Genomic DNA, 21,366 nt, shown 5'->3' on the forward strand with positions numbered 1-21,366 from the left:
TAGGTGAGAGTGTTGTTTTGAGGAGAGATGAGGGTGCTGAATGAGGAGATGTGAGCGTTGTGAGGAGATAAGAGGGTGTTGTGAGGAGAAATGAGTGTTGTGAGGAGAGATACGAAATTTGAGGGGAGAGATGGGTGTACAGATGAGAGGTGAAAGTGTTGTCAGGGTAGATGAGAGAGGTGTAAGGAGATATTAAGGGTCTTGTGAGGAGACGTGAGAATGCTGGGAGGGGAGGTGAAAGTGTTGTGAGGAGAGAGTAGAAGACAGTAATGGGAGAGGAAGGAGTCTGCGAGAGGAACTAAAATTATTTACGAGACGTATGTGATAACCAGAGGGTCAGAGGGAAGGGTGCGGGATTATGAAAAACAGTAAAATAGAGTAGATTGAAAACAATTATTTGAATATAACTGAAACTGTACTTAAGGAAAGTTGGGCATGTGAGAAGCGTAAGGTGATAGAAATAACAGAAGAGATGAGGGAACATTAATGAGGGAACTAATGATGATACAGTGAAGAGGCCGAGAAATTAGTAGGTATGTAGAGAAGACGATGAGGAAAAGGGACGTCGAAGGAAGCAGGAGACGAAGGGAGGAGAAAGGTCAAAGTTTGGCGAGGTATTACAGATAGGAAGTTACACTAAGAGAGATCAAAGTGATTACGCTGCGTGGGAGATGAGACTGAAGGGAAAGACATGATAAGAGCAAGGAAGGAGAGAGAGAGAGAGAGAGAGAGAGAGAGAGAGAGAGAGAGAGAGAGAGAGAGAGAGAGAGAGAGAGTTAAACGAACAGCATTCGAACAGAGACTGAAGCTTGATAAGGAAGGAAGGGAAGGGCGGAGTGATTGTCTTCACCAACGATGTTGGACGAAGGTTATGTATTCCCCCGTGTTTGTTTGTGATGAAAATGTCTAAAAAAAGTTGTTATCGGATTTCATTTATTATGGTGGATATTTGGGCTGTGGATGAGGGAGGAGCTGGTTAGAGTTTGAGGTGGAATTAGATAATGATGCACGAATCAGTCAAACGTTTTATTGGGACATGGCGGTCGTATGTGCAGTACGAATTGTGTAATACAGCAGAATACAAGGGTAAAACTAACTTACTAAAACCGTAAACATATTCATCTGGTAAGGAAGAGAAAGTGCTGCAGTAAATCATAAATTTTATTGGTGTTGGCGACGGAATGTGCTTTTTATGTGACTTCTAACAAACAATGGGAAAGGGTAAAAATATAAGAAGGTCGGGGGTAAAAGGAAGGAGAAATGTAAAATATATATATATATATATTTATATATAGTACGGTAAGAACAAGACTGTCAATATTTCCGAGGGAATGTGTCTGGAGCTAATGCTCCAGGAACAATGGCGCAAAGAGTGAAGCGAAGTGGTGGAGGAATAAAGGAATGGCACCAAGCTGAAAAGGTATTTGGAAGGATTGAGAAAGAAACAGAAGAAATACAGTAGCTCTCTACGTTTGTGTGTGGAGAACTAATAAGGTAATACATGCAGGGAGGAAAGAAAATTAAACGATAAGCAGATGAGAGGGACTAGAGCTGGGGTAAGATGGTGGCCGTTAGATGGAAAGCATAATGGGAAGTTGCAAGGAAGGAAAGGAAGGAAGTAATATAACAGTTGAAATGAAACTGTCTGGGGGATCATGAAGAAAGACAAAGAGGAAAAAGGATTGTTTGGAAGGCATATTGTAGGATTCAAAGAGAACGAATAACTGTTGGAAAGAAAGAGGTTTTGAGAGGATGATTTGGAGGCTGCAAATTTTGAGGCAGATGAAATAGCTGTAAGGATGAAAAAACAATAAATAAAATAATAGAGGGAATGAAGTGTAGGGGGGAGGTGAGACAGTCTTAAGGAGTGAGAAGGTATACGTACGATGAGGATATAATGAAGCTCCATAAGCAATGAATTCTTGGGAAGATGCGAGTACGTAGAGGAGAAGTATATGGAAAGGAACCGGGACTGGGGATGAAGAAATATAGGAGTGGTGGGACAGTAACAAGTTCAACGAAATATAGAGCAACTTAAAATGACTGATTATTACTTAGCTCTGTAAAACACTGAAGAAGTCAGTAGGAGTGTTAGGTGATAATGATCTGATTATCAAGTTACTCATTTTTCTGGAGCAATAAAGTTGTTTAAAATAAAACTGTGGACACTTTCCCAAGCCATTAATATTTTAAAAACTCCGATTCATTGTTCATTTTGGAAATATAAGTCCTTTTGGTCCCACGAGCGCAGCCATGTATTATTGTTGATTCTGATGATCCTTTGCCACTTGGTAAATCCTTTTTGAACTTTCGTCTTTCACATTTCAGAACTGATTGCTATCCTTTGCTCTCCATGATCCTTACCGCTGTTTCTTCCTCATATCCACTCCCGCCTCATGACCATGCTCTACACAACGTCCCTCTCTCCTCCTAATCTTCCAGTCCTCCACAACTCTCCCTCGTGACTTCCCCTCTTTCTCTCCTCATCCTCCCAGACTCCCTTTCCTGATTCCACACCATTCATTCCTCCTGTAGTTTCCCGCCTCTTCATTTCTCTCTCCTGATGCCACATCCCTCACCCCTAAACTTTTTCTCCTTCACATCTCTCCCTCTGGACTTCACATCTTTCTTTCTTTCTGATCTTCCTCTTTACATCTTTCGCCTGACTTCACATTTTTCTCTTCTCCTGGTCTTTCTCTTTACATCTATCCCTCTTGACATACATTTTTCTCTTTAGATCTTCCTCTCCTCCACATCTCTCTCTATTGAGTTTACAGTTCACATCTTTCCCTCTGCCTGATACTTCCCTCACTCACATCTCTCTCTTGATATTCCTCTGCTACATTGCTCTTCCTCGTTATATTCCTCTCTTCCACATCTCCCACTCCACCCCTTTCCGTGAGAAGGAATGGTAGATGTTAGGAAGGGAAGTACGAAGTTTCGTACTTCCCTTCCTAACATCTACCATTCCTTCTCATATGTTTTAATTGTCTCTACTCCTCACCTCTTATGCATATCTATCCACATTCATGTTTTATATATTCCACATATCGTACGGAATCTAACCGTCCCTTTTCTGCGCATTCTCCATTTTCTACGATTTTTCTTACCTCTCTCACATGTATTCTGTCCTCTCGTTCTTACTTCAGATTGCCTACTCTCTGTCTGTCTGTCTGTCTATGCTCTATATAGATAGATAGATAGATAGACAGATAGATATAAAAGCCGCGTTGTTTGTTTCTTTGCTCTTCAATCACGCAGACACCAAGGGTCAGAGTGCCGCAGACTCATATATGTGCTGAATCAGGGTGACTCAAGGATGGTTTGAAGCGGGTCAAAATTCAGATCTGTGTCGTTTGAGGTCACTGGTAGAGTGTTTGCCTTTTTGACCCAGGCAAGGCCGGGTACCCCTGCAGCCCAATTTTTGGCATGGAGACTCACTTGACCTCCAGTTCGGACATAGGCTATGTGAGGTTGACCTCCGAAGTCAACTAAGGTCACCGGTCGCAGGTCATTTGAGGTCATCTGTAATACACGCTCGAACGACTGGACCCAGCAGCTCAATTTTTGGCATGGAGACACATATGATTTCCAGTCCGGACATACTGTATGCTATGTGAGGTTAACCTCCGAGGTCATTTGAGGTCATCAGTTGGAGATCATTAGAGGTCACCGGTAATAGGGAACAAGTGCGCACAGATACTGTGCGTTAGTCTGCGAAAGCTGAAATAGAAACTTCCAGGACCTCTTATAATCCCTCTTCAAAAGCATAAGAGGAACTTGGTCTTTGTGGGGTAGCAAGTGTGGCGTACAGTGTTCGCCTTTTTGGCCCGACAACTTTTCATATATTTCTCTCCACTCCCTCACCTTCCTTCCTTTTTCCTATTCAGATCTCATTTCCGCCTCCAGTTTTCCCTCTCCTTTACCGTATTATCGTGTGGCAATCAGTTTTCACTACCAACCATTCATTTCTTCTCTTCTCTTCCCGTGTTCTTTTCTTTTTCTCTCCAGCCCTTCCTCTCTCTCATAACTAGATAATCTCATTCATCCTTCTCTCCTCATGTTATCCCTTTCGCTTCCTATTTCACACAAAATTGTTCACTTCTCTTTTATGAATTCTCTCTTCGTTATTCTTCCTTTTCTTTTTCTGTCCTCTCCCTCTGTGATTATCCTTTCTTCTGCTTCATTTTGCATGCCTTCCCAAACACGCTTCTCCCTAAATCACTTGACATCACTCATATTTATTGACATGATTTCTTTCTGTTTTTTTCCTCCTCTATCTGTCTCACACCTCTATAAAATCTTTTACACTCTCTCTCTCTCTCTCTCTCTCTCTCTCTCTCTCTCTCTCCACACGACATCCTCATGTGTACACCAAACAAGGTGGCCCAAAGTATCGATAACTTAACAATTAACAGTTATCTGAGCTTAAGAAGACTTGTGATCAGGTGGCTCTGTTACTTGCAGAAAACTTGCCAGAAGAATGGAATTCATAGATGCGTTTTGTTAGACAAATATGAGGCATGCTGGATAATCACACACACACACACACACACACACACACACACACACACACACACACACCACTCAACAAAACACTCGATCCAGGCACCAACACTCCATTGCGACCCTGACCATTATGGGGGTGACCTCCAGTTCCTCTCCCATTCACTACAATGGCCAAACCAGTCAAGAATTTGGTTATGAAGAACAGCAGGCAGGTTATCCCAGGAAAAAAAAAAAAAGGAAAAAGAGACATGTTTGCTGGTCGTTGTCACAATGTGTTTTCCTGTTAACTTTTCTGTGGAAACTCAATCTAGTCGTCGCTCTCAATAAGATATTGAAGTATTGCTGTATCAAGAGCTTTTGCAGCCGCCACAGTCGCTTGGAGAAGTCGCCGGCATACGAGAAACGTCGCTGTCAAGATGAAGTTGACCGGGAAAAGCTACCAGAAAAAGCAACAAATAGGACACCTCTTATAGCCACAATCACCTGTGCAATACTGTAAGGGGAAAGAAATAGTTATTTGCAGGGTAGGTAGAGTACCGAACTCCGGGGGTTCCAAACTCTATAAACTTTGGATACGAGTGAGTGCACCGAGGAGATGTTTACTTTCAGCCGAAAAATGAGTGGCCTGATACGACCTGACCCGGCCCGGCCCGACACGGCCCGACTGTTGTGGTTCAGAGGCCAACAACGTTTCTACTATGTGAGATAGAGAAGAGATTCTTTCAGCAGGTATTAGACACATTCAATAAATCTTATTATTAGTTATATATTTACTGAAGAGACCAAAGAAACCACTTGGAATCCCAAATCCCAGCTTTCCAAAGGAATGTACCGAGGGCTTCAATTGACATGCTCCACAATGGATTTTATTTAAAGCACTATGAAAGTGACACATGCGAGCGATGAGTTGTTTTTCGTGTGTGTGTGTGTGTGTGTGTGTGTGTGTGTGTGTGTGTGTGTGTGTGTGTGTGTGTGTGTGTGTGTGTGTGTGTGTGTGTGTGTGTGTGTGTGTGTGTGTGTGTGTGTGTGTGTGTGTGTGTGTGTGTGTGTGTGTGTGTGTGTGAAAAACGTGAGGAAGCACAAATATTTTAGTTCAGTTATTCTTCTGTTATTGTTCAACTAAATCACCAGAAATGATGAAAGTTTACGTCAAGATGAAATTATGATGATAGGCATATATACAGACGCGCGCTCTCTTGTCATGCTCTCACAAAGCGCACTTTACTGGCAGAGATGACGGCCTAATACAGTGCAAAGTTTCGTGTGCCTACATAAAAACTATGGCAATGTTCCCCAAGGGGGCAGCTTCCCCTCGCTGGGGACATCCGTCAGAGGTCATAGCCAGACTAAAACTTGGCCGAGGGTGAACGTATATCAGTACACAAAATGTCATCCTCCTGTTTTTAAAAAATACTGCATTAAAACATTTTCAAGGACCTCCAAGGCTGCCTCCTCCCCCCCCCCCCGAAGATGTGGCGTTTAGGGGTACTGACCTGCCTAAAAGGTGGTCCCAATAAAGATCCCCTCCCGTGAGGGGAGGCCCTCGAGGGGTCCATCTTGTTTGAAGTCTGTCTCGGGGAGATAACAATTGTCAAAAACTTCATTATCCTAACATTCCTCCTAAAAACAAAGACCTTAACCCCATTCGTCAAGAAAGTACACTAACCCATTGTGTGAACAAGGGAAAGAGGAAGGGAGGGAGTGACACAGTTAGGGACAAATTGTATTTGGCCGGCCACCCCTGTGGGTTGCAACAACATGTCTTGTGACATCGCCTTGTACTGTACTAGGAGCATGAAGCCATTGTCGTGAACAAAACATAATTTTCATCGTTTATTCTCAGCTTTTTCATGCCGCTAGCTGAGGACAGTGTTTTTTTTTTTTTTTTTTTCTACTTGGGAAAGGCCTGTCCGTCTGTGCCTGCGTTCGTGTGTGCGTGGGTCCGTGCGTCCTTAACACTATTGTGGGCGCGAGATCTCCTGAATCCATTGACGGCTTTCCATCAACGTCTTGTTAGTGGTGAAGCATGAAGAGAGGATGAACTGATTAAGTCAGCTGGGTCAACATACGAGTATTATGGTGCTGACTTAGTTAATTTTTGTGGGTGTGGTATCTCCTAACCAAACATTTGTCAGTGATACAGTATGAAGGGTTGATGAAATGAATAGCTCAACAAAGTAGAGGGGTCAAAAGTCAAGGTCACTTGACACAGTTTATCCTTGTGGGCACAATTTCTCCTGAAACCCTCCACGGATTTCGACCAAACTTTTCTTAATGATACAGTATGAAGAGATGACGTTACTGATCAAAGATCAAGTCTGTGGTGTGGGTGCAAAATCTCCTGAACCTCTTAACGAATATTGGCCAAATTTTTGTCAGTGATACAGAAGGAGGGATGATGAGCTGATTAGGTCAGCAAGGACAAGGGATCAAAGGTCTTGGTCATATGGTGTGTCGACATAGTTTATCTTTAGTCTCATTTCAACCCAAAATGAACCCCTTTATGGAGGTTTTATGGTGAAGGCATACCGAGCGACGCTTTGCGTGGACAGTTTGGGGGCCCGAGTTCTCGGCGCATCATTAAAACAGGAAAGTGATGGATCAAGCAATACAATGGGATGATCAAATAAATGAGATGTCTATCTCTGTGCAATGAACTTTTCCATGCATATTTTCACAACACTGAATGAAGCAGTACAGAGAAGATAATGTAAACTTGGTTATTAGTTTGTCTTTAAAGGCCCTCTCCCACTTCGGCGAAAGTGTGGAAGATAAAGTCACGATGTGTCAGAAATCCCTAATCGTGGGTATTCGTCATCAAAATCTTGTCCATTCGTGGCATGGCGCCGATACGTCGAACGAGGTGGAAATTTGTCGTGGGGGACCACGACGTTTTCATGCTGCATGAAAACGTCGTGGCCCTCCACGATTTTGTAAAATTTCGCAGATTAGTCGTAAACAACAAGGAGACGCCTCGGCGACATCGGCGATTACCCTGCGTATAAACCGCGTATGATCGCCGACATTGGCGAGGCATCGGCGGTGAAAAAAAACGTTGAGATGTCATACGGTCATATGGCGAAGCGTCGGCAATGTATCGGCGATGCATCGGTGAGGTTAATACGACATAACCTACGTAAACCGTACGATATGTACCGGGTTGTGCGACAGTAATATTTCATCTTATGAATGTTGGTGATATATTGCCGACATTTCGCAGATGAACCGTCGATTAATCGCCTTAAATACGCCGATGACGGCGAGGCACCTGCGATGGCCTCGGCGTTTTGTCTGCGAGGTGCGTGCGATGCATTCACCGACACATCGATGATACATCGTCGACAGCACGCCGCCGTTGTACCTTTATCGCCATTGAGTCGCCATAAAAAAAGCCGTTAAAATTTGAATTTAGAATAATGCTTGTGCATTACGCCGACATATCAGCGATATGTCGGCTACTAGTCGCAAGTTATATCGTATACTCCGCCGAGGTTTCGGCGTTTTGTCGTACTGGTGTCGCAGGTATTACGCCGACACCACGATTCTTGATCAGAATCGCCGACACATCACCGACTTCAGCCACGATTTTCATCGTGGCTTCATCGTGCCTATTTACGCCGAAGTGGGAGAGGGCCTTAACTGTCATACGGCTACACCATCCAGCATGGCCATTACAAACATGACTTCAAGTCTCGATTACAAACTCAGTCCCTCTCCCTCCTTCCATTCCAGTCTGGCTTCCATTATTACCGTCCGCCTTTAGAAGTCGGAAGGATAATGGTTTTGCTTGCCCCCTTGTGTGTGTGTGTGTGTGTGTGTGTGTGTGTGCGTGCGTGCGTGCGTGCGTGCGTGTGTGTGTGTGTGTGTGTGTGTGTGTGTGTGTGTGTGTGTGTGTGTTTACATTATATCTCATGAACGGCTTGAACTATCAACATGAAACCTTTAAGGTATCAAAGTATGGCCAAAGTCTTGGATGAGTTCGAAAATGGGCACTCAGGGTCAAGGTCAAGGTCATCAAAATGGCTGCCATAGGTCAACTAGTTTTTATCGCCCGTCTTTAGCACCATTATATCTCATGAACGGCTTGAGCTATAACAGGAAACCTTCAGGGTATCAAGATATGGCCTAAATCTTGGACTTGGCCAACAGCATATTCTAGTCGGCTACCGAATGCTTTTCTTTCATATTGCTATGGGTTTAATAGTAAGAGCTGGATTTTTGTTCGTTACTTTACTGCATCGGTACGAAATATTAAAACTGCTCATTCCATCTAGCAACTTTGTTTAAGAAAAGGAAAGTCGCAGGCATAGGTAAAAAGATAAGGTGAGATTTCATATAATCACATAAAGTAGTTCGAGGTTTGTTAGGAATGAATGGACAGCATTGTATATCTTTGAGGGCTTATGTATTTCTCTTGGTGCACGTCGTCTTCGATTATACTGTCCCCAGTGCTTCCTTTCTTCTTCCCTTAATCGTTTGTCTTCTATATCTTTCCATGCCATAAGGTATATGTTCCTTTTTCTACCGCCATTATATTCCCTCTCGTGTTATTCTTCCCCTCTCTCTCCTTTCTACACACACGCGTCCTCTTCGCAAATCTACACTTTATTGTTCTCTTACATTTCTCTCTTGTTTCTTTGTCCATACCAATTTTCTTTCACAGTTCCCTCCTAGTGTCACTCATCTCCCTCTCTTTTTTTTTTTTTTTTTTTTCGATTTATTATGTTTTTCACTCCTCTCTTATTTCTCCTTGTTTCCTACTACTCGCGTCTCCCCCCCCCTTTCTCTCTCTCTCTCTCTCTCTCTCTCTCTCTCTCTCAGCACCAAAGATAGCATGATATCACTTCATCATTACCCACCCTTCACATCCATCAGCATGTTTACACAGTTATTAGGCCCGTCTCACTGATCATCACTTGCTCCCTCTTCAATCAAGTGTTTCGTATACGCCTCTCTCGTTCCCAGTAATTTCTCCTCCCTATCTACCTGTTACCTGTTTTACCTCCCTCCCTCCTTCCCTCTCTTTCCATGTCTGTCACTAAAACATTTTATATAGTAAACATAATGATAAGATCTACTGTAGTAAATGTTTATTTATACTGGAGTGTGGCGGTAATTCAGGTGAATCCATATGTCCGAGACCGTACAAAATACATATGACACCGTGCGAGCACACTCACATAATTTAACGCACACCAGTACACTAATATAGAGGTAAATAATCCTGGTCTGAATTCTTGAACGTCGTCATTTTATATGCAGAGAAGAAAGAACCAACGGATTAGAGGCTGAACCTGAATGACTCCATCGTCGTTCACGACTAATAGAAAACATCGGAATTACTATGAGTTCGGGTTAAAGACAATCTTTTCTTACTTCCCTGTATCCATCGGGCAGCCACATACAGTGCTTGCCTCAATCTGTGTCACTCACTAACTCATTCACTCAATGAGATAAGGAAGCTTTTCGAAGGCTGAGGTCTATGCCTTACTGGAAGAGTGTCAAGAAAAGTAAAACTTGCATGGTAATAAACCTGCATCCAGCTAGGTTCGAGGGCAATCCCCTACAGAGGGACGGCCATCAAAAATTCTGGCCAAAACCGTCATGCACAGCCACGTTTTTTAAAAACGAAGCTTTGCACAATGGCAGACTTTCCCTTGGGCCAGGTTGAAGGGAGGCTGTGACTCCCAAGGACTCCCCTGTACGGGATGAGCGCTACCTGGGGGTTACAACCAGACCATTATGAACTGTCACAGTTACATCTGGACTTGTGAAGCGAGAGCAGGTGTTATGTTTTCAGTGGCATGTGTGTGTGTGTGTGTGTGTGTGTGTGTGTGTGTGTGTGTGTGTGTGTGTGTGTGTGTGTAGGGAGAGGGTGGTGTCAACCATATAACTCAGACAGGTCATATTCAACATAGTAACACTGTGAGAAGGGACTGAGGGTCAGCAAGAGAGTAAACCTATTGTTTTCACAACAATAGGTCAAAGGTCAAGGTCACAGGGCTAGGTTAAATTTTGAGCAAGCAAAATCAACTTTAAGTTTTCACTGAATGTAAATCAAACTTGGAGCATGCATGGCAAGGTTGAGTGAAGTAATTTTGAGTAGTCACTCAAAGGTCGAGGCCACAGGGCAATGTCAAATTTTGATCCATTTATGTGATAGCTATGAAAATAATGCAAAATAGTTTTCATCCAATTTTATCCAAACATGGTGAATGGGTTGAGGGTCAGCCATGGAGTAATCTTGTAAAAACAAAAAATGGGTCAAAGCTCAACACCATCGGGCAGGGTCAGCATCAACAGTTTTTATCTGATATATACCAAAATTTGTTAAAAGGCTGAAGATAAGGCAAGAAGAAAATAATTATATTGTGAGAAAATCATCACTAAATTATGTATACCAACTAACTAGACGACATGATTAGCTATTATAATAGCGAGTAGGCTCATGTTCGGGGAATTACGAGAGATCAATAAAAAACTAATTTACTCCTCTTTCCAAAAACTCGTTTTAATCAATGGCTAACATTCAACAAGTAGTGCCAGGCACAACAAACCTCGCTCAACAGCAGTTATTTTACTGCTGTTATACAGTATACTGAATGGGTACTGCCATTTAGTGTCACTGCACAATTCAAGTCTAAGGTAACAGCACAAATCTTTTCAAGTTACTCCTGAAAATCAGTAATCCTCTATTTGATCTATCAAGGTCACTCAAGGTCAAAGGTCATGGTGCCAAATGAATTCCCATATGAGACTTCTTATATCTTGATAGTAGTAAATATCTCTTTCTTCAACGAGTCTCGAGCTGAAGTCCCCTGAATATCCGTGACCTTGAGTTTGACCTTTTAGGGTCAGTTACAAAGGTGATGTACAAATTAAAAACCTATAGAGATTTCCTATGTTGATAATAGTAAATATCTCTATTTTCAACCAGTTTCGAGTTACAGCCCCCTGAATATCCCTGACCTTGAGTTTGACCATTCAGGGTCACTCAAGATCAACGGTCATGGTGCCAAATGGAAGCTCATATTACGAGTTCCTGTATGTTCATAATAATTATTATATCATCAACCGTTTTCAGGTTATAGCCCTCTGAAAATCAGTGACCATGATTTTGACCTCTCGAGGTTACTCGATTACATGCAAAAATTAATCAGTTTCTTTTGGCACCAGTGCCCACATATCCGGAAAGTTTCAATAATTCAGTCATTATACAAACAAATAAAGAATCTAACAATGAAACTCAACCAAAAACAATTCCTCGCCAGACTCCGTCCGGGTGAGGTAGCTAGCACCAAGTGACAGTGTGATGTGAGAATGTGCTGACAGGATTGGATAGCCACTACTTTTTGGTGTTCAGTGTGGTGATGTTCGAGGTGGTTAGAATCTTCTATGATAGTTAAGGTTTGCTTGTGTGGTGGAAGTTGTGTGTGGGAAGTATTTTAAATGATGTGACCTGTCTACAGCAGCGTGCTGTGGACAGGGTGCAGAGGTTAGTGGTTTTAATGTGACTGAGCATGTTTTGGTGAAAGCATGTGATTACGATATTAACAAGTTCCTTGTTTGTTTGGTTGTTGGGAAAGGTTTGTGAGGCCGCGATATACCAGTTATTAAGTTGGATATTTATACGATGTTGTGTGAATGATACTGGTTGTACTGCTGATGATGCAGGTGTTGGTATCACCATGCCTCACGTGTATCTAGTGCAGTGTTTTAACCCCTTTCGGCTGCGGCCCACATTATACAAATGGGGCAACCTCAGCGACCACTGACATTAGACTAATAAACTGTAATGTTAATATATTCAGATTAATACAGATCATTACGAAATATTTAGCGACAATATGGCATGCTTACCCTAAACCTATTTTATTATTATGAACACCAGAGAAATAATGAATAATCACCCGATACTGTATATAATCTTGTAGTTACGTATTCCTCTACATTGAAGTCTCACTTTGCGAAAATGAAGTTACATGTACTGTGTATTTGTTTATGCACCCAGTTTACATGCAACCTGTCACCTACACCAGCCTCTCACTCGCATCGCCCTCTGACTTTACCAAGCACCTATCTATACCAACCTGTCACCTGGATTACCCACCCATCTGCTGTACATCACGCACTGCAGTAACACTAAACATGTTATAGTAAACCTGGAAAACAGGGAAGGAAGGCTCAGCACCTATCTCCCCAATTCAGGTACTAGAAGGGGATCCTCATTAGTCTCATCCTGTCTAAAACCTGATCGAGGCAGAGGTCTACCTTTTTGCCAAATATTTTTTAGACAAAAATCTTCGGGAAGCCACAAAGCTCTCTCTCTCTCTCTCTCTCACACACACACACACACACACACACACACACACACACACACACACACACACACACACACACACACCACTTCTCTAGAAATATATAAGGTTATCTTAAAACTGAACACCTTGATATGAAGGATTTCGTTGACGTTTAGTACGATTCTTGTATACCCCTTGCGATTCCTCTCATTTGCTGCTTCCCCGAGCCGTAATGGCAAACACTGAGCCCCGCTGTCCCCCACCCCAGTAACATGGATTATGTAAATGGTTGAGGCTGGGGTTCAGCTTTGCCCGGCTCTCACATTGTAGGCGGCAATAATCCTTGAAACGCCTGGTGATGACCGCGGAATGTGTGTGAAATTTTACAAGGACACTGATGGATAGATTATGGCGCGACACACACACACACACACACACACACACACACACACACACACACACACACACACACACACACACACACACACAGAGGGAGAGAGAGAGAGAGAGAGAGAGAGAGAGAGAGAGAGAGAGAGAGAGAGAGAGACCGTGTTAAGTGAGTCAAAGGAGCAGAGTAAGATGGAGTGATGGAATGGGGAATTGTTTGTAGGTGGTGATTCATAGGCGGAGATAGTTTGCTGGATAGTAGAAAATCCCCAGAGTTACTGTAAACATGTAAAACCATTAATCATATTGAACCTTAGATCATAATAATTGGCAATAATGAATCATAACTAAGGATGATCATCGTAACATACAACAAATCCCCTTGTCCTCCTTACACGTCAGCCAGTGAAAACCTGCTCTTATACTGTGAACAATTCCAAGCGGTTCTAAGCAACACCCATAACTAGGGAAACTCATGTACAGTACGCTCTCTCTCTCTCTCTCTCTCTCTCTCTCTCTCAACAATTGGACGGACAAGCTTGCCTCATGGGCATCGTTTCAAAACACGTGAGAGCTAGATAGAGGATACTCAAACAAGCAATGCCCCTTGTATCAGAAAAGTAATTTTTGCAGTGTTCGATCATTCATATTAATCCCAATACGAAAAAAAAAATGCATCGAAATACGAAATAGGCACTTCACTGTGTGTGTGTGTGTGTGTGTGTGTGTGTGTGTGTGTGTGTGTGTGTGATGTTAAAAAATCTCCTGAATGCCTGCTATTTGGATGAGATTTAATACAATAACTGGTAGTGGGAATGGAAGGAAGTGATTCGATGCACTGGCCAATCCCCAGGGAGGGGGAACCGTGAAACTGGGTATATAGAATATTATTTTATTTCCTTGAATCGTCTAAGATCAGGCTTTGGCAGGCGCCAAGCTTTCACCATTGGGCCTTTTTTAATATGACTGTATTCTGTAGTGTATCTTTTGTGCTTTTTGTATACATTTAGTGATAATGGAAAGACAGTTGCTTGATGCCAAAAAATAATTAAACATATATTATTACTTTGGACGTCAGATGAAAGGTACTGGTTTATGATCATAATGTGTAAATAGGTCAGTATGGTTTGTGTGTATGGCGATAGAGGTGAAAGGTCTTAGAAAAACAAGAATTTAATTCTTCAATGTCTACTGAAGTTAACTATGAAACTGGATACACTTATTTTTTTTTAATTTATTTATTTTTTAAAGCTCGAGTTCAGTATCGTGTCCACAATAAGAGTCTGATGGGCGCCAGGCTGTCAGCCTCGGATTTCTTTTAACGGTCATAGTCACGTCGGTGAGTCAAAAATACACAAATTATTTGCGGTAAAGAAAGCAAAATTATGTCATTAATATTTCGTATAGAAAAATAACATTACCGTCAGATAAAAACTAAGGATTTATAATAAAAACTTTATATTCAGTTAATAATATCTGGGTACCAAGAGGACTCAAGTCACACAAAGTTTCTTTACAAGAAATTTTCAAAAAATGGAGTTGAAATGCTTTCATAACATTTATGTTTTAGCAATTCATGTTCCCTTGGATTTCTTTATTTGCCATAAAGATGGAATAAGATTTGAATACGTCATCAGATTCACTTTCATCATTTTGCCATAGTGACATATGTCTTCAGCACCACAATTAGAGAATGATGTTTTATCGGCTCCACACCCTCATGCCACAGTCTTTAATATGTCATGTGGCCCTAGCTGAGAAATGACAGATACAGGTGACAGAGTACATTCCTTCATTTCTCATCCCTAGTCAACGGGGTCCACCGGTGGAGGACACATCTCCAGTCCAGACTTCCATAGCATTACCTGCATGTAGCAGCAAATCAGGTGCTGTTCCAAAGCATCATCTGTTCGTGGCAAATTCGTAATGCATGGGATTGTTTTGGTACTACTGAACACTTTGTACAGTACCGGGGTTGATCACTTTTTACTGGTACTTTTGAGCCATAAAGGTATTAGAAAATTTTGATCCCTGAATCTATTATCTCTTTTCTGCTAGATCCCTGTTCACCAATTATCTCAAGTCCAAGATCAAATTCCTGAGGCCAGTGTTTTTACGTTTTCCAAAAGGATAGGAAATAATATCACTGCCAGTCAATCCATTCAGTACTATCATTGCAATGTTAGGATATCATTGCACTTTGCTCCCAGTTTAGTTGCGGCTGCACTGACATCAATAACTGTACCATCAAATTTCTTAACTGGGATCTGGGCTGCAGGTTCTGGTTCCAGTAATAATAGACCAGCATTAAAAAGATGTCATTGTCATCACACCGCACCCCTATGTGATTTCTATCATCAGTGTTCAGCAGAAAAAAAAAAAAAAGCTGATGATAGACACATCAACTTCCTCGCAATTATATAGCTTTGCCTTTTAGCCAATCATTTAACTAATATGACCACTTGGATCATGGCTACACAGTTAAACTCCTTTTTTTTATTATTGGCATTTTTCATGATATAACTACTGTAGGTGGTAGAGGGGTGACTGAGATCAACTCATAAATATTATAAGCTTGTCCACCTGCCCTGCATTGCCTCTTATGGCTTTTCACAGAGTTCTTTGAACATTTTTAAAATACAGTTCAAAATATACAGGACAATTGTAATATGCTAGTTGGTTCCCAACTTAGGCCATGTAGAGTGGAGAATCAGCTCATTTCCATCCACCAGTTGTATGTCTACGGGCACTGGCTCTTCCTAGCTTACAAACAGAATTAGTATGAATGAAGACTTATTGGATTTCCTTAAAAGATCATCCTCAACAAACAAGGAGGATGATAAGTGTCAGTTCAAATGAAAAGAGTAATGCGAAGGTGATTTCTCTCTTTTGTGTGCAAACAAGTAACCACGTATACAGTCTGTCCATATAACACTGTGTAACAAACTTAAACCAATTTTTTGTTTATGTTGATTTTCATGCTATTTCTGATCAGTGTCAATGCGTAGATTCCGACTACGCTATTCGTTTTTGTTTAAATCTAGACTTACAGGAATTATGCAACAACATATGTATTATACAAGGACAAGAACTGCAACTTGTTACCAGTTCAAGAATGTTGAGAATGTCAAAGAATTTACATGTTTCCAGGTGTGTATAATGAATATAGCTAGAAAATGAGCAGACAGTAACATACAAGGAATGCAGGGCACATAGTATCTAGAAATACAGTTTTGATCTTGACTTTCTTCTGTAGCTGTGACAATTGCACAACAATCCCCAAATGTTATCGCCCATTATCACCTAATTCCACCTGCCCTGATATCTGGTTTCCATCAGCAGAATGTCCTGGTTGAACCGTTCGCCATGCTCCTCGCTGACTGCACCCAAGTTGCTTTTGAAGAAATGAAGATGGGAATGCAGATAATGCAATTTGATTGACACTCTGCATCCAAGCCGGTGGAATGCGCCGATCAGGTCATCGACGAATCTGATCAACTCTGGTTGCTAAGAAAATCTTCCACAACCCCTCTGAAAGCATTCCAAGCACGCTCTTCTTCATCAGTCATTTTACCCTGGACTTCTCGACTTGCACGCATTCTTCGAACTTGCGCCCAGGTGAATATGCCAACCGTCACCTTTGCCACGCTCAACTTGGGAAACATTGATCGGATATGCAGAAATGCATCACCATCCTTGTTGATGGCTTTCACACACTGTTTCACAAGACCAAGTTTTATGTGTTGCGTCGGTAGCAATACCTTCACTCTGGAGATCAGTGGGGCTCTCAGAACGTTGCACGAGCCTGGTGTGAGACTCTCTTTGTTAAGCCAGTCTTTCCTCACGAATGTTCTGCACTGCTCTGGCTGTCCAACAGGCATTAAAAAAAAAACATGAGTACTTTGTATAACCGCCTTGCATTCTAAGAAGGAACGAAATCATTTTGAAATCCCCACAAACCTCCCAGTTGTGATCTGAGTACTTAATCTTTGTTAGACAAATCTTCACATTTTCAAAGCGTTCTTTCATTTCCACAGAATGTGCAACTGGAATTGATGGGAGTTCATTGTCATTATGCAAAAGTACAGCTTTTAGGCTCTTCACGGAACTGCCTATAAAAAGTCGCCATTCTGAGGCCTTGTAATCCACTCCCATGGCCTGGAACAAACCCTCAACATCAAAACAATAACACAACGAGGTTTCTTCACAAAATTTGAAAAGGATGCATACTTGCCGTGGCGATTCCTATAACAAATTGCAACTGGGATCCAATAAGTTCCTTTCACTTAGACGTGACGCCAGCAGCTCAGCACTGGACTTCGTGAGTCCTAAATCTCGAACCAAGTCATCCATTTCATGCTGAATGGGAAAGTATGGAGTGTCTCCAGAACATTTTCCAAGATACGATTCATTATCACTTTCCCCTCTGTCATTACGATGTCCTCATGGTCAGCCATTACGTCAGCCATTACATTGGCATGCGGTAACAAGACTGGAAATAAACAATTGCCAATTGTTGAAAAAAAAAAAAAAATAGAGATAGACAAACAAAGCATACACCATTGGAATCAGCGTGGAAAACTAAGTCTAACAAGACCCAAAAAATTGAACAAACAAATCCTTTGTTACACAGTGTAATAGATTGTCGTTGTACCAATCTGCACTCCGTTCTGATGATCTCCATTGTGTTGACGTGATGATGGACAGAAGCATGAAATCCATTTGGGAGAGTGTCCTCAAATTCTGATGTCATCCCCTAGCCTATTCCAAATGCTTTATCCACAATAACCTTGTCACTGGCCATACGCCCATTCACACTATTAACCACCTTATTGGTGCAACATTTCAGTGGTTGGATGTGTTTTGACAACTCATCTCTCAGCTTCTGCTTGTTTTATTTTTCATCATATTTGTTTGTAATTTGTCATTTAAAATGTGTAAAACTCAGCCTCATGTTTTAATGATAATTTAGGAATCCTTTCACTAATCTGCAAGTTAGTAAACCTAACCCAAATACTGCAAAGGTTTTGGTTCACATATGCAGGTGGTCGTCACCGAATAAGTGTAGCCATTGGGTTAATACACATAATATTATAACTTTATTTCATGTAAAAATCATTGATATATATATATATATATATATATATATATATATATATATATATATATATATATATATATATATATATATATATATATTTGCAATAAAATAAATCTATTATGTCATTTTACTGCTACAACAACCACTACTACAGCCACTACCACTAAAAACACCACTACTTTCAGTATTTATGGGAGTACATGACTGATTAGTTTCCAACAATGTATTTTTGCCAGAATAACTGGTTGAATTATTAACCTATGGTGAACTCAGAGTGTTGTGGTAATGAATGTTTTTTTGGTCACTTCTGACACCATATGTGTTAAATTACTGAAGGAGAAATAAAAATAAAGCCAAATAATCTACTTGTACCCCTTGTTTCCGGCAAATTTAGTAATATAACTCAGTATTAATGACCGCCATGACAAGTTGTCACCCATCATATTCGAGGTACCCTAATGAACTCAGATCTATTAATATATATAGACCCCTCTCTCTCTCTCTTTCTCTCTCTCTGTCTGGGGTGGACGATGGTGTAACGGTAGCACACTCGCCTTGCAAGCGAGAGTTCCCGGGTTCGATTCCCGGGTCGACCACGAGACCTTTAAGCACGGTCTCCTTTGCTCTAGCCTGTTCATACCTAGAACTAAAAATAGGTACCCGGATGTAAAATCGACGGTTGCGTGTCGTATTCCGAGGGAATGTTTGGGAGCTTACTTTCCTTGTGTGTTCACCATTCTTGTGTGTTTGTGTTGTCCCCTGCCCAGTGCAACTGCCCAAATAGCTGCCCACGCATGTTGGGTTAAGCCCCGACGCCTATTCCTTCAACCAAAATTCACTTCCTCACCAACTGATTCTTCCCGTGTCCCCCTCCTTCCTTCTGACTTGGTGGTAGTAACCCCAACATTTTGGAACTTACTTTCCTTGTCCGTTCACCTCTCTCTCTCTCTTCCTAATTTTACGGTAAAGCCGTATTTTGGTTTGGGGGGACTAGATTCTTCCGTGCGGATGGATGAAAGGCCAAGTCTTGGGTCAGGGTCCAATACTGTTGTCCTCCATCCTTTCCACAGTAATGACTCCTTCCCTCCCTCCAGCTGACCAGCTCTTTTCTTTACCCATCAGCCTCTCTCTCTCTCTCTCTCTCTCTCTCTCTCTCTCTCCTTACCTGTTTCCCTCCGTACTTTTTCTTTTTTCCATATCAGTCCCTTTGTGTTTCCATGAAAGGTCATTCATTGCAAGTATTGTTCTTCCGTGCGAGGTGATGGGGTAAAGCAGGATTCGGCAGCATTTCTTCTCGTCCACTGAATTCGATTTCTTCCCTTCACATTATTTTCTCGATTCTCTTTCTGTCTTTCTTATCCATATTTACCGTATCTCCCTTTTTTGTCACATCAACAACTTCATCTTTATTTTCTTTAGTTATCCTTATACATTTATTTTTTTTTCTTTAATCTCCTTAACTCCTATGGTGTCATGAAATATTTTTGTTTATTTCTTTTCATCACCAAACAAGTCTACTGATTTTAGGATAAACGTGTCAAATTAGGTGGGCTACATACAGCCTGTATTAAGCCTTTCACACCAAGAAGTCCATCTCAAGAGAGGTAAGATCGTCCTGGTGTAGCATGAATAAATGTATATATATATATATATATATATATATATATATATATATAAAGGTCACCTGATTGAAGGGGTAAAAATTAACAGCAATTATGTCTGTCGGAAGTAATGACCGCCCTCTCTCTCTCTCTCTCTCTCTCTCTCTCTCTTCGAGTAATACTTTTCGTAACGTTTCCAACCCTAGCTATTTTTCTTTAGCTTATTTATTTATTTTGATCGATCAACTTTCTCCTTCGTTCACTCATTTCCCCAAATTCTCCTTTTTGGTTTCCAACTTCAGCCCATTCCTATTATTTCTTCCGTCAGTTGTGTCCCCTTCTCTTGAATCGTTCAGTGTTTATATTTCGTCAGTCTATATTTTTCTTTATCTTTTTGTCTACATTGCCATTGCCAGTACCCACCCTGTATCCCTACACCCACTGGTCTTGCTCATCACCTACCTACTCTTCTTTACCTTCAGCCATTTTCCGTTTTCTTCAGCCACTAACTTTCTCTTCAGTCACACTTCTTACTCTTTATTTGCCTTTCTTTCTCTTCATTTACATTTCTTTCTTGTCATTCATATTCTTTTCACATCACGTATTCTCCTTTCTCATCTCTCTCTCTCTCTCTCTCTCTCTCTCTCTCTCTCATTAGCCACTGTTCCCTCTTCATGTCCTCAATTTCCTTTTCCCTTCCCCTTTGAATTAACTTGGTGTTCATGTACTACATTTAAACTCCCCTCTCGTTTAACGCTCTCATTCCACTTTTTCTTCCTCATCACAAACTTCCATTCCTTATCAACGACACTCTGTCAGTCCCGAATGTCTTCATTTGTTTCTTGCTTATTTCCCCTCCTTTTCATTACCCGTCCCCCCCCCCCCCGGAGGGGCTCTGGGACTGGTGTTGTTTTCACTCGGTTTGTCTATTTGCTTGTCTGTCTGTGTCTGTTTCTCTGTTTGTTAATAATTTTACGCGAAAACTACTGGTGCGATTTTCATTAAAATTACAAGGATGATTTGCTGTGACCTCCTGATCACCTGACTGAATTTGGGGCCAAGGCCTGGGCTGTAGTCCCAGAAAAAAAATAAAAAAATAAAAAAATAAAATTCGCCGTAACTTCTTTCTAATTCGTCATATCGACATGAAACAAACAAAAAAAAAAAAAAAGTGCATCTTTGAAATCTGCATCCTATAACATGCATCATTACATCAGGGAGGTCACCCCCAGTTAGCGGTGGGGGAGTCAATGTCAGGTGGGTAGGGCCTAAAATTTTAAATGGGCATAAAATCATCAATTTTCACCCGACTTACTCCAAATTTGATGTGTGACATTTTTGATCAGCTATCGTGTTGTGTTTATACTTTAGCACTAAACTGACTGCCGGGGACGGGTTTGCTGTGCCTTGGCACCGCTTCTTGTTCTTTTAGCTAATTTCCTCCTTCAGCCCGTGGCATTCTTTATTC

At 41.4% G+C, this 21,366-nt stretch overlaps 1 non-coding gene across 1 annotated transcript; it reads left to right on the forward strand.

Moving 5' to 3' along the window:
- The first annotated feature begins 18,819 nt into the window (after positions 1 to 18,819).
- On the forward strand, positions 18,820 to 18,893 carry TRNAA-UGC (transfer RNA alanine (anticodon UGC)). Its single transcript has one exon. It is a non-coding gene; the product is annotated as a tRNA-Ala (tRNA).
- Positions 18,894 to 21,366: the final 2,473 nt, after the last annotated feature.

The sequence above is a fragment of the Coenobita brevimanus genome, unplaced genomic scaffold, assembly GCF_032717465.1.
Source record: "Coenobita brevimanus isolate Jiangsu-jjx unplaced genomic scaffold, ASM3271746v2 jjx.HiC_scaffold_2272, whole genome shotgun sequence".
NCBI classification, from domain to species: domain Eukaryota; kingdom Metazoa; phylum Arthropoda; class Malacostraca; order Decapoda; family Coenobitidae; genus Coenobita; species Coenobita brevimanus.